This window comes from Puntigrus tetrazona, unplaced genomic scaffold (assembly GCF_018831695.1).
Source record: "Puntigrus tetrazona isolate hp1 unplaced genomic scaffold, ASM1883169v1 S000000001, whole genome shotgun sequence".
NCBI classification, from domain to species: Eukaryota; Metazoa; Chordata; class Actinopteri; order Cypriniformes; family Cyprinidae; genus Puntigrus; species Puntigrus tetrazona.
Window position 1 is genome coordinate 3,434,529 of NW_025047681.1, and position 9,737 is coordinate 3,444,265.

The following is a 9,737-nucleotide window of genomic DNA, read 5'->3' on the forward strand; positions in this document are numbered from 1 at the left end:
GGGTATTAACTAGCCATTGATTCCCGACTATTTCTGCTTGGGTAGTTTCGACCTGAGAACGCAGGTGTTGCTTCGGCGGGGCAGCTAACATCAGGCCTCATAGATTCGAGCCCACAGATGCCCTCTGTGTTATCTCGGACAAAGGGCTTACTGGGGCATAAGTAATGCACGCCTTTAGTGCGCGTATACATTTTTAGGTTAGGGCCAGGTACAATTGTTCATTATTGTCGTGATACGCCACTTACCTCGGGTGTGTGAATTTTGACATAGGTGTTGCCTTTGCCAAAATCCAACATTCACAACGTCCTTAAGTCGATAGATGTTATTGGAGTCGATAATCGGTAAACTGAGGAGGAAAGCAAGGTCGCCTGCTTCGGGATCTACATACAGAGGAATAGCGCTGCCTAGGAAAAGGCCAAATGTGTTTGGATGGGATCGCGGGTCCCGCAGTGGCGGAGTTAAGGGACGTTCTGGACCAAACTTAAGGAATTAAATAGTGCGGAATCCTACCCATAGCTAAGCTGTCGATCGAGGAGCTTACTTCTCGTAGCATATCAGTCATTAGGGCGGTCAGGAGCTGGATTTGCGCCAGATCGCTTTGTACCACGGAGAACAACTTATTAATGGATTTGATGGTCTGATTGAGCAGGGTGCTATGGGTGTTTAGGATGGTAATGGTGCCGCTTAGGGACTTCCCGAAGGTTTGTAGAGCGTGGCTCTGGACTAGGAGTTGCTGTCGTATTTCAGGCATTTCGGCCTGTATTTCGCCCACATGCCGACGCACGGTGGCCAAATTGACTGCATTAGCGGTATTCATGCCAATGTTAAACAGGGTCCCTACAGCCGCTGCAGCTCCTAACAGGGCGCCCAAAAATCGCTTGGGACGCCGATTGTACCCACTTCAGCTCCGCTTGGGTCACGGTCATTTTCTGCAACTGTTGCAGCATGTGGGTCACATCTGCCTGGGCATGGGTAAGGGCCTCCCGAGTCAAGTGGAGCCCGCCCAGGTTGTCTGGGCAGGTGAGGGGATGTAGTGCGCTCTGACAACATCGCGATCGAGCCGGACGACACCTTTTGGGTGTACGCTTTGCAGTTCGTGATCAACAACCCGGTTGTTCCCGGAGTACAATCCCTGACGCTGGTCCCGTGACGCGACTTCTGGTTGGGGCATGACCCCACTTATCCAGAGGACCAGGAGGGCGAGTCTGAGCATCTTCCTAGTAACAGAGCAGAGGCGTAGAGCGATTAACGCGCGACCGTAAGATTTGGGTTTATCTGGGGTAACTGTACGACATTTGCGCTCAATCTATGGACGTGGTGCGGGAGTCAATCTTGTTGTCAGGACCTGATGTGAGGGAATGGTTAAAGTGGTGTTCTTGTAAAAGGGCCTAGAGGGGAAAAGGGAAACAAAGAGAGGAAGAGAAGGAAAAGACAACACAGAAGGGACACAAGGACATTGAGTGAGGTTAGGACACAAACAATGGTCACATGTGTGGAGAAACTCCTTGTTACTAGAGTGTTGGTTCTAGCAGTGCGGTGAAGGAGCATGAAGGTGTTGTGTTTGGAAACCTGGCTATGTGTTTCCTAGTGTGTGAGGAATTACATCGGTGAGGTGCGATAGTCGGTCTGTGTCAGTGGGTTTGGTCTTCCCTTTTCTTGTCTCTTGGAGCCCTGGTGCCTCTTTATCTGGTTCCGGTGTACCCATCGCAGGGCTGGCTCGCTGCGCCCCTGTCGAATCTTGATTCGGTAGGCAACAGGTGACAGTTTGTCTACGATTTCGTGGGGTCCCGTCCAGTGAGGTAGGAACTTCTTTGACAATCGATGAGGGGTGTTTGGCCGTGGTTGGGCGAAACTGTAATACCACACTTTGTCTCCGACCTCAAGTTCCTGATATGAGGCTTTCCTGTCGTAGTAAGCCTTACGACCTTCCGCGCTGCTTTGGAGTTGTTGCTGTGCAAAGGCGAAAGTCGTTCTCAGGTGCTGATGCAACTCTTCTAGGTACTGATGCGTGGTGTAGGCAGTGACAAGGTTCATGTCACCGGTTGGTACAGCAGGTGTAAGGGTAGTGTCATTTGTCTCCCGTCATCATTTGAATGGGGTACTCCGGTGGACCGGTGAGGAGTGGACCTGATGGCCATTAATACCAGGGGAAGTTTGACATCCCAATCCTTCTGATTGGCAGACACGCATTTCTTCAGCATGCTGACCACTGTCTTGTTGGCACGTTCCACCTGTCCAGAAGAGATTGGGTGGTGGCTTATGTGCAGCTTGGCTTGCACACCCAGGAGTTTCCACATTTCTTGCATGACCTCAGCGGTGAAGTGAGTTCCTCAGTCTGAATTGACACTCAAAGGCAGTCCAAATCTTGAGAAGATATGGTTCATCAAGAGGTAGGCTGTTGTTTCTGCCGTGTCATTCGGAGCTGGGAGGCACTCTATCCACTTTGTGAACTCGCAGACCACATTGAGGAAGTACTTGTTACCCGTGGTCGACCGGGCAGGTGTCCTACCCAGTCTATTTGGAGGTCTGACCATGGGAAGGTCATTCCTTTCCTTTGCAGTGGTGCGCGGTGATTTGCATTCGCCGGTTGAAACTGGCAACCGACCAGGCATCCTTTCACGTATTCCGCCACGTCTTGCTGCATGCCAGGCCAGTATACCACTTGTTTGAGTGTCTCATAGGTGGCCTTGACGCCATGGTGTCCAGCGCATGGTGCATCGTGGGCGATGTCAACATTATCCCCCTTTGGCTCTGAGGCACTACGAGCCGTGGCGAGCGAGTGGCTCAGGGACATACGTGAGAACGCCGTCTTGGAGATGCAGCATGTGCTTGATGGAGTGCAGGTGGCGGAGGTCAGAGGAGTTGGCGAGGTTCAAGGCAGAAACAGGGGTGGTAGCTGGGTCAGAAATGTGTGCAGCGATAGTTTGCAGTGCTGGATCCGATGCTTGAAGGGCACGGAGATCATCAGCAGCGAACTGTGGTGAGATAGAGATATGGGAGGAGGTGGGGTGCGAACGCCAGTGGCGTGTTGGCAGCGGGTTATGGCTGTTACAGCTGGGTTGGGTGGGTGGGAATGGAATGTCCAGGACTCTCCATGTAATGCACCTGCTTTAGCGAGGGCATCTGTTTGGTCATTGAAGTCTTTTTGTCTTGCCCTGGTAGGCGTGAATGACCTCTGACCTTTTCCAATAGATGATCATGTCCTGGTCCATGACGATGGCATCGCATGCTTGGAAGAGTTCTTGGTGTTTGACAGGCTTGTTGTTGGCTGTCTTGAATCCATTCAGTTTCCACCGGCTAGATGGCACGTGAAACTTAAACGGGCATAGTTTGAGTCAGTGCAGATGAGGAGTTCTCTGATGTCGTTGGAGGCGCCAGTTGTAATGTGATGAGGATGGCAGCCACTTCTGCATACCGCGATGAATGAGGGCCCAATTTGAATTGTTGTGGTGGGCAGGGTCGTTGTCGAGCCAGACCACGCCCACTCCGGCTTTCAAATTACCCTTGTCGTTGTAGGAGCAGCCATCGACATATGCAGTGGGCATCCCTTCGCACACATTTTCCTCAAAGTACCTGTAGTTTGAGAGCAGCGGTTGTGACGGTACTTCAGGCTCCGATGACGTGTGTGTAATGTCTGTCGAGCAGCTTTGGCAAGCAGCTAGTCCGCTCTCCAGTGCCGATTTGTGGTTCTGAGCATATCTCGCCTCGACGTCCCGCCCTTGGAGCGCCATTAACCATGTGGCTACGCGGCGTTGGTTACCACGCCATCTCGGATTCGTCTGCTGTTGAGAAAGGTGACAGGCTGATGACATGTCTCTATGATGACCTTTGTGCGCCGATGTAGTTAGAGAAACGCTGGATCGCCCACACAGTGCAAAGTAATGCCTTTTCGCAGTCTGAGTACTTGCACTCTGGGGGAGCAGCGTTTTGCTGGCATACATAACCACTCTCTTGTCTTTGTCATGGAGCTGGTACAGGCCTGCGCTGAGGCAATGGTTGGAGAATCCAGCATCCAGATAGAATTCCTTTCCTGGGTCGGGGTAGGCCAGGCACGGAGCAGAGCACAGGCGTTGCTTGAGTTCACTCACCGCTGTGTCCTGGACTGCCGACCAGATGAATGGTTCGTCCTTCTTCAGGAGGGAAGTTAGTGGTCGTGCAATGTCGGCATAGTTCTCGATGAATTGTCTGGAGTAATTGCATACACCCAGGAAGCTTCTGCAATTCAGAGATGTTCGAGGGTCTTTATGTTCTGGATGGCTTGGATGCGGTTTGACTGTGGTTCAATGCCATTTCGTCCCCACGAGCAGGCCGGCGTAGTTCACCTTCGTCTTACACCATTGTCCCTTATGCAATGCGATCTTTGCTCCTGCTACCATTAGCTGGTTCAGAACATGATCGATTTCTTTCAGGTGGTCTGCCACATTGGTGCTTTTCAACAAGACATCGTCAACGAACACAAGGTTACCTCTGGTTCTGGCATCAGGGCACGCTTTGTTCAGGAATATGTTGAATTCAGCTGGTGAATTGGCATAGCCGAAGGGGCACCGTGTAAAGGTGTATTGGCGACTGGCAAAGGTGAACGCCAGCTTGTGTTGATCATCAGGGTGGACAGGGATTGTCCAGAAACCTGAGGCGACATCTAGTGTGGAAAGGATTGTGGAGCCTTTGATTTTGGGTATCTCTTGGTCCAATTGGGTCATAGGCCATCGTGACAAGGGTACTTGCTGGTTCAACTTGCGAGAAGTCGACCGTGGGCCGCCATTTGCCGTTGGGCTTTAGGACGGGCCATATTGGTGCAGAGTACGTGCTGTTACATGGTCGAATGACCCCCTTTTCCAACATGGAGTCGATGATTTCTTGCACTGGCTCGTATGATGCTATTGGGATTTTGTATTGTCTGACATATGTGGGTGGGCGCACTTGGGTGTGTTGGTATGCGCACATGCATGTGAATGTCGGTTAGGCCACAGTCCAAGGAGTCTTTTTGCGTAACGCAGTCTTTGTATTTGCACAGAACCTCCTTGAGTCCTTGACGCTCCACGTCACTGTGGAGGGCATCCGCCTCGCTCAGGATCTGTTGGATTTGTGCGTCAAAACCAGCATAGGGTTCCTCTGTTGCTGGGGCATTTGAGGAGTTTGAGATTGTAACATCTGCTTGCTCGGATGACACAGTCACAGGCTGTGCTGAGACAGTGTAGACTGCGAGATGCGTGTCGTCTGTTAGTTCTGAGCGGCAGACGCTTTCTCTCGGTACTGGCAAGACAGAGGTAATGGCAATGGTTTCATGCGGTCTCGTGAAAGTTGTGGTGTCATCCTGTTCGTTGGACAGGAGTTGAGCCGGTATGGGGCCGATGACAGGTACCATCAGTTCAAAGTCATGGAATGCCTGGTTGATGAGCCATCCCATAGGCCTTGCTGTGGGTACGTGGATGTCTTTGGCCGTACAGTTGTTGAACAACACGTACACAGCTCGAGATGACACTTCAATGAGAGGTGTAGCTTCTAACGTTAGGCCTAGTTGTAGGCATGATCTGGATGGTTGGAAGAAGCCGAGCTTACTGTTGAGGGTTTGACCAGGTCGCATGTTGAGGCGGACGCTGACACTCTTGCTGTAAGCGGGTATGAGGGCTTCTAGCTCGTTGATCATGGCACACGCGTCTGGTATCGTTTGACCAGACTGAAGGTTCATGAGGCTGACTGCAGGTGTCAGTGGGTGTGACAGGGGGGCCCATATGACGTTGTTCACAGTATCGACGCAGGCATTGAGACGAACCAGGATGTCTGCTCCGATGCAGATATCATGAGGCAGGTTGGGGATGACGAGGAAGTGATGACGCAATCGTCGGTCATTCCATCTTATGTCTACTGCACAGGTGATTTTGGAGGTGGCCATGTTTGTTGAACATGGGCTGAGGGGGTAACGGCTGTGTTTGGAGATGTGTGGTAGGCTCTGGTGTCTCTGCTGTATGGCTTGGAAAAGCTTCAGGCTGATGGCTGAGTTTTCTGCCCACAGGGTTAGGGCTGCGTCAGATACTTGAGCATCTTGGACGTTTATGGCAGTCATAATCCTAAAGAAGCCTGAGTCTGAGTCGGACGTCTGCAATGAACACAGCAAAGGGTCTTGGTTCTTGCTGCTTGGACTTGAACGTGCTTGTGACCTTGACATTGCCTCGGCAGTCTGTAAACGGGCAGTGGTGTCTGTGGTTTGGCACTGCAACTCCTGAGAGTTTACTGACTGGAAGGGCAGAGGTTCACGGACTTGTGTCCACAACTTCAAGTGCTTAAAGTCCATTAGTGGCTCAAAGCGATTAAGCAGGTCCTTTCCGATTAGCAGTGGGTAAGTCTTAAGGGGTGAGATGTAAACTGGGTGGATGAGGTTCATCGGACCCACTGTTAGGTGGATTGGGGCCACTTGTGTCAGTTGTAGACCCGTGTGGGGTATGCTTGAAGGTTCAGCTCACATCTTTGAAGTTTGAGGGGGCCATTTAATGTCTTTGCTCCTTCCTGGATTTTTCCGAGGAGTTCTGCTGACATTAGTGTGATGTCAGCTCCTGTGTCCAGAAGGGCTTCGACCCTGATGTGGCGTTCGATGATGAGCCGGAGAGGTAAAACTTTCTTGCTATACCTCTCTCAATGAGATCACCCAGGAGTTGAGGGACTGGAGTTTGGGATGAGATGGGGAGGATATCAGGGCTGATCTGCAGTTCTTCGGACGAGTGGCAGACGACCAGGACAGCACTTTCAGGAACCAGAGTGGTTTCAGCGGCAGGTGTTTGTTGGATGATGCCGTGGTTTGAAGCATCATATGGTGAGTTAGGGGCTAACTTGATTGCTGGGGTTTCAGGTAGGATTTCTCGTCCATCTGAAGTTATGGTCATTATGGTTCTTTGAGTGTGCGGGGAGGAAGTGCTATTCTCTGTGTCTGGTTGGGTCGGGTGGTCGCTGCTGTCTCGTCCGGCTGCCAGTCAGGCTGAATCGGCTTCTCTTTCTTTTCCACTTCCAATCTTCCTTCATTTGCTGGAAGAACTCTTTCATCATACTCTTCATCAGTTCTTGGGAGTTAAAAAGACGGTGATGTCTTTTGCGCTTGTGTGGATTCAGTTTGAGCTCTGTTAGTTTGGAATCTTTGAGAGTTCTTTCGTTGATTCCTCGGGCTGGTTGCTCCAGGGTGTGTTTGTGCTCTACCCATGGAGGTTCCGTTGCCATCCCAGGAGCTCTTCCCTTTGGTTTCTAAAGGAGGTTGACTGATTCCACGATCTCTCCCACTGACCTTCCTGCGGTCTTGAACTGTCCCATGACTTTTCCCAGTGGCGTCCAGGTGAGCGCTGTCGTACACGTGGTCCCTCCCAGCGGCCGTTTCTCTGCTTGGGTCTGGTACCTGCGTGGAAGTCTTGCTCTCTGTTGGACGCCCAGCGTTCCACTCTTTTCTGACGGCTTGAAGCTGTCTTGATGTTGGGCACCCTCTAGAGGCAGTCCGTGACTTTGTGTGTTGAAGTCGAGGACCGTCGGAGCTTTAGCGCCTTTCTCTGCAGCCATCTTTTGTTTGCTGTAGGCTTTGTGTGCTAAGTCGCGCAGCTGCTGAATGGTCATTGTGCGCGGACATGCTAGCACGCCTAGATGGTGGCTTACCCCAGGATGTAGGTTCCTGAGAAAGAGAGTCTTAAAGTTCATGTCCTGTTCCATTTCGGGCTCGTTGCGAGTTCCGAAGTATGCTCTCCTGAGTCGGCTGTAGTAGGCTTGCGGAGACTCATGACGGCCTTGTCTGATCTCCAGGGCGGCTACTAGTCCTTGTTCTGACTCTGGGTCATCAAATTCATTGATGAGAGCCTCTCGGAGCAGGTGGTAATCAGCCTTTGTCTGGGCTGGTTGCCGGTCCAGGAAGCTGCGTACATCAGGGCTGGATGTTGCTCGCAGTAAATAGAGTCTATCTTTATCAGTGACGTGAGGTCTTACTTCCAGATGGAATTCGACGTCCTGTAGATAGGTTTGAATGTCTGGACTACTTGGCACACCTGGGGTGAACTTGACGATGTTCCTGGCGATCTTGTCGAGATCTTTTAGGTCCAGGCCGTGTGATGCTCTTTGGCTGGCTGGGTCCGTTTCTCTTGGCCTTCTCGCGAGGTATGTCTCTTCAGAGGGAGCTGGTGAGTGTTTCAGCATCGCCTCTTTCCCCCTTTGTTCACTTGCCTGTACAAGCCACGGAGACCCGGTCCTACTTGGCAGGGGTGACGTTGGTGCCTCTCGTGTCCTCGGTGGCTCAGCGCGCAGGTCGTAGGCGTGTCTGAGTTCCTCCTTGACACCGTCGGATTCCTCTTTGACGTAGTCCAGCTGTTGTTCTAGGCGGCTGATCTGATTCCTTGACTCGTTCAAGTGAGCTTCGAGGGCTTTGATTCTGCCGGCCTTGTCTCTAATGTCAGTCTTTGCCTTCTCCAGTAGCTGTTCTGCGTACTGGAGGTTGTTAACAGCATTGTCAAAGTCTCTTTTGGTTTGTTTCACCTCTTGTGTGGAAGCTGCTAGCAAGGCTTTGAGCGTGGTAATCTCCTCTGGGTCTTTCTCTCCTCATCCAGCTTTTCCTGTAGTTCCTGAGCCTCCAGTTCCAGCTGTTTGATGCGTCGCTGTGCGCATGTCAGCTCCTGTTGGAGATCGGCGGCGTGCCTGTCACTCAGTTTGAGGGTAGCGATGAGGGTGTGACTTAGGGAGCAGGTGATCTTTGCTAGCTCTTTGTGGTTGTAGCCTTGGCTTGGGTCCTGTTCCATTAGGCTCGTTAGGTTGTTATCCAGCTGTTCCTGGGTCTGGCGCTTTAGTGTTTCCGCGGCCTTGGGTAGGAGGCTGCTGGTTGCAACACTTAGCCATGTTTCCAGGTCTTCCCAGTGACCAACGTTGTCTGCTGTGTGAGACATGTTTTGGTGCAAGCGAGGGGATTTGGAAAAGTGACTGACACAGACCTGGAAGAAAATAACAACCAAACAAGGCAGAACAGACAACAGCAAGGAAAGACAGAGGTGTAGATGTGTGGTGTCAGTTGATGCTAAATGTGAGGTGTCAGGTGGGCGTGGTTCTCTGTAACTGTGATCCTCTGGTGGGTGTGCTTCTAACTGGCGTTTCTGGGAGACAATTAGTAAACACACACAGGACGACAGAGAGAACAGAAGACAACACAGAACAGAAGAAGGGATAGCTGGGCGTTTCGTTCTCCTGTAACAGGTGGTCCTTCCTTCTTCTCTTCTCCGTTTTTTTTGTTTTGGAGAAAGGAGGAGCTACCTGTAAGAGACGTAAGAGAGGGGAGATAGAGAGGAGAGAGAGAGAGAGAGAGAGACAGAGGGGGTAACACACTCTTTCCTGGTCAAGGAAGGAGGGGTTAGGCTCTATCACTGTCTCTTTTCCTAAGTTAGAGGATGCTTTTAGGAGTTTCTAAATGGGGATTTCTAAGTACCAAGACTGGGCGATTGCTATTAGAATCTCCTCGGGCAAGGATAAAACAATAGCAATGACAGTGTTAGCTTTTAGTTGGTTAGATTGACTCCTGCACCAAGTAGATTGTTCCTGGGGTCGTGTTTACGATTCCTCGTCGATCAACTTTGGTTTCGGCTGGGTAGGATACACGCTGAGAAGGGAAGGTTCGTGAGCATGAACAATTTGAAACAATGTCGTCAAGTTTCACCCGATACTGATCAGAAATGTCTCAAATTAAATTCTTTGCTTTCCTGGTTCCCACAGGTGCGATCTCAGAAGCAGCA

The 9,737-nt window shown here is 51.2% G+C and overlaps 1 pseudogene; it reads right to left on the reverse strand.

Moving 5' to 3' along the window:
• Window positions 1-6,909: 6,909 nt before the first annotated feature.
• Window positions 6,910-8,900, reverse strand: LOC122331636 (annotated as a pseudogene).
• Window positions 8,901-9,737: the final 837 nt, after the last annotated feature.